The 4617-nt window shown below is 36.3% G+C and overlaps 1 long non-coding RNA gene across 1 annotated transcript; it reads right to left on the reverse strand.

Annotated features, from left to right (window-relative positions):
- Positions 1-1831: 1831 nt before the first annotated feature.
- Positions 1832-4588, reverse strand: LOC147837125 (uncharacterized). Its single transcript, XR_015478606.1, has 2 exons — positions 3883-4588; positions 1832-3273 (listed from the first exon to the last, which is right to left on the reverse strand). It is a non-coding gene; the product is annotated as an uncharacterized LOC147837125 (long non-coding RNA).
- Positions 4589-4617: the final 29 nt, after the last annotated feature.

A 4617-nucleotide genomic window follows, 5' to 3' on the forward strand; every position in this document is an offset into this window, starting at 1 on the left:
TCATGGCCTCATAACCATGTCTAATTATCATATATGGCAGGGGTCACCAATCTCGGTCCTGGAGGGCCGGTGTCCCTGCAGGATTTAGCTTCAACTTGCCTCAACACACCTGCCTGGATGTTTCAAGTATACCTAGTAAGACCTTGATTAGCTTGTTCGGGTGTGTTTGATTAAGGTTGGAGCTAAAATCTGCAGGACACCGGCCCTCCAGGAACAAGTTTGGTGACCACTGATATATGGCTTCATCATTCTGTCTCCTCTCCACCAGTCAGCTGGTGTGTGGTCTGCGCGTCATTCAAGTGGATGCTGCATAGTGGTGAAAGATGAGGAGATTCCCCCAAACTGTAAAGCGGTTTGAGTCTCCAGAAAAAACAATATATAAATGTAATGAAGAAAGAAACTCAAACAGGTTTAAAATAAACTGGTTGTTAGTAAATAATGACTGCATTGCCATTTTGGGTGAACTATCCCTTTAAAAAAATTGTATAGAAAAGTATTGATAAATTTAAAATATATAATAATATATAAATAAATACAAACATATATTAAATCATATCACTGTTTTTACTTTATATTTAAGGAAATACATTCAGCATTGTTAATACTGCTTAAACTTATTAACAGAGACATTCATAGAGGCTTTTTGCAGTATCAATAAGAAAAAAAATGCTTTGTTTTAAAAATAAAAATTCACACAATTCCAACAATTCACACAAACTTGGTTGAGAATCTTAGCAATAAAAGACACAGTGAACTAAGGCCATTACTTTTTGCACTCTGAGAAATCTGTCAAACAACAAAATAGTGCTAGCCGCTTATTATTACCCATTTTTAAACTGCAAACTGTCAAAGGTGGTCAGAGTAGAAATTAAGGTCCCATAATTCAATGCAAAAGAGTAAATAAACATAAAAATGGCCAAAAATCTTGAGTTATTAGTAATTTGTGCAAAACAAAAAAATTACAAACAGATTATTTTTTACAATTACCAGCTGTATTAAAACTAACCATTAGCCAGAAAGATTTGCCAAGCCTGACTGTCCAGTTGTAACCACGATTGGCTGATGTCTGAGGTCTAGTGAAGTCCTCTAGTGGTGAAGTGAAGTAGTGTAAGTGTTAAGGTGTGAATGACTGAAAAACCAGTGAAACTCCTCTCACACCTCAACTATGCAATAAACACTTGAGATTAAATAGACTGTACTCATTTAGAGTCACTGAATCAATGCATTATTCATGTTACTCCAAATAATACATTTGACACACAATTTGACTTCTCACTATTATGTCTTGGTTTAAATCTAGAAGGCAGTGAGCCTTGTTCAGAGTCTTTTTTTACAGGCCTTTCCATCCCTCTGATAAAGCACTTAACCCACTTCTATTTATAGCAGCAAGAGCGGCACCATCGATTATTCAACCTGACTCTGATTCTGCCTTCTCATGGACTGTTATTCAATAACTGGGGATAAAATTAGACAGTCATCCTGAGGGGACAAATGGGACAGGGAGAGAAAGAGAAAGGACATAGAGCTTGTAGGATGTATGGTTGTGCATTACCAGGTCCAGATTTCCACAGATGTAAAGCGTGTGCCTCCTGCGCAGCAGGGTACCATCATTTAATACCTCACTACCTGAACGTGTAGCTAACATGAAGCAGCACTTCCTCTGCTTCACCCCCTCATTTCAGAACCAGATACTAGGAAAAAATAAAGGCACTGGCAGACATGGAAAAATGTTAACTTTCTCTAATCATAATTGACTTTTTGCATTAATATATAAAATGAATCAATTTTCATTGACAAAATAACACACCTGTAGTGGCACTTTGTAGACTTGTTTTCTTTTAAAATGATCCTTTACTTATTACATTTTATTTACATTATTTAAAGGTGCCATAGAATGCATTCAAGCAATATTTCAAATATTTCCCTGTTATTTAAATAGAAGGTATGTGGCTTAAGTAAGAAAAATCCTACAGAAAAATCCCCAGAAATGGTTTAGAGGTCTATTCCTTATCCTAGGAGTTGGCCCTAATATAAAATGCTTGGATGACGCAGTGGTGCAGTAGGTAGTGCTGTCACCTCACAGCAAGAAGGTTGCTGGTTCGAGCCTCGGCTGGGTCAGTTTGTGTTTCTGTGTGGAGTTTGCATGTTCTCCCTGCATTCGCGTGGGTTTCCTCCGAGTGCCCTGTATTCCCCCACAGTCCAAAGACATGTGGTACAGGTGAATTGGGTAAGCTAAATTGTCCATAGGGTGAAGCAGTGGCGCAGTAGGTAGTGCTGTCGCCTCACAGCAAGAAGGTCGCTGGTTCAAGCCTCGGCTCAGTTGGTGTTTCTGTGTGGAGTTTGCATGTTCTCCCTGCGTTCGCGTGGGTTTCCTCCGGGTGCTCTGGTTTCCCCCACAGTCCAAAGACATGAGGTACAGGTGAATTGGTAGGCTAAATTGTCCGTTGTGTGTGTGTGTGTGTGTGTGTTTCCCAGGTATGGCCGGCGGCTGGATAAGTTGGTAAAAACGTATGAGTAAAAACTTGCTGGATAAGTTGGCGATTTATTTAGCTGTGGCGACCCCGGATTAATTAAGGAACTAAGCTGACAAAAAAATGAATGAATGAATGAAATTCTCCGTAGTGAATGAGTGATGTCTGCCAGCTCATGTCAGTGGCTGATACACACACACACACACAAGTCATCATGCACTCTGAAATAAATGTCCAAAATAATCATACTTCATAATTACAGTATTTCTTTAAGCTACATAAGCGCATTTCTGCTAATTTTAGCTTTAACCCTAATTAAATGAGGTCAACTAAAGCCCGATCAAAGTAATTGTGTCCTTCAGGCTTGTCTGAAACATAAATCTTCACCTTAGAATTATAAGGTCATATTTGACAGTTTTGTCAAAATTGAGTTATTCACAAATTCTTATTAAATGGCAACTTATTTACATTATGGAATGTTTTTTTATAATTTGCTTACATTTAAGACGTTTTATTTAAAAAATAAAAAAATGTTACAAACATAACGTTTGGTATATGGAATGCAAAAACCTTGCAGCTCAATATCTCAAAATCATTCAGAAAGCAGATAGAACCTTATAATTCCAATGTGACGAAATGTGTTGGAGGTTAGGACAATCCAGTGAAGTTCAAACAGAGCATCTGTATTGGGAAGAAGGGTGATTTGAAGGTGATTTTTTCTTGGCTGGTCATGCGATGGTAGTAAGAAGCAAAGAAGTTAAAACTAGACCATGATCAACAAGAACCATCTTGCAGCATACACCTGTAAAACATATACATAAGTTAACAGTTTTTCATTTATTTATTTATGCTTTTTAATTGTTTAATGGACGCTTGATCTTTCCTCAAACATCTGATGTAGAAAAGTTTCAGAAAAGGTTTCTAGATTGGTGTTATATTATGGTAAAAGCCTGGTAATAAACTGCCAGTACATTTTAGGATTTTTTTTCCAGACCTAATTCTTTATATATTATTTCTTACACAATATTGTTTTAAGCTACTAAAATGTCAATAAAAATCAATTTGTTAAGAGCTGACTTTTCAACATCAAATTCACCAAAGCAGAAACTAAGGTCACAATGCAATTGGCGAAAACACCTGTTAACCACAGAAATGCAGAGCAACTGTTCATTAATGGATATTCTTTCAGTGTATGCTGTATTTTTTCAGGAGGGAGGCTTATCTGAAAGCTTGGGTCTATCCTGCATCCAAGAGCTGAATTAGATTTTTCTAAAGTTGATACCATGTTAGCATTGACTATTTACCAGAGCCTGAGTAGGCTATTTGTGCTGATCATATCCTTTATGACTAAAGCATAGCCATGTTTGTCATGTGTACCTTGTAAAGTTCCAGAAAATGTTTGCATACTTACTTTATCAACATCTGAATGTCTTCAGTGAACATCAGTTTTGAACCTGTAGGGCGTAATGCAGAAATGAGTCAGCAGGAGGCCGCCAAGAAATCACTAATTAAATAATAGAAACAAACAAAAATAAATAAATATGACTTATTAGTTAGTTTGTTTGTTTTTTTGTTGTTGTTTTTTTCCATTGTATCAGCTATTATTTTTATGAACGTGACACTTTATGCTCTGTTGTTTTTGTGAAGCTAGCGTGTTTAATTTGCTTTTTATGAAAACTAACCAGTTTTAGGCAATAATGTCAGCACCAATACATGACAAAATACACTGTGACAATATGAAGATAAGTGTATTTTGTTTTAAAACAAAATACATTAAGTCTTTATATTGTCATAGTCTGTAAAATATTGAAACTTAACAGAAATTGCAGGATAAGAATGTATACACACTAGATTTTTCTAATATATTATTAACCGTAATCTCTTAACAAGAGAGTAATGTTTTTTTTTTCTCTCTCTAGGACGTCAAAGTAATTTTAGTGTTTAAAGCAAGTTAAACGCAGTGTTGTCAAATACATAATATAACAATTATAGCACAGCCGACAAAAACGAACAGAGCCGACTGTTTTTATGACTTCTATTAAACTCCCACTAAATCAATTATTTCTCTAATAAGTTGTCCGCAGGCGCGAATGCCTCGAATACCTCAAACAGGACGTGACGTCAAATCCTCGCAAAAAAAGAAACT

Source organism: Danio rerio, chromosome 2, assembly GCF_052040795.2.
Source record: "Danio rerio strain M-AB ecotype USA chromosome 2, GRCz13ab, whole genome shotgun sequence".
Taxonomy (NCBI): domain Eukaryota; kingdom Metazoa; phylum Chordata; class Actinopteri; order Cypriniformes; family Danionidae; genus Danio; species Danio rerio.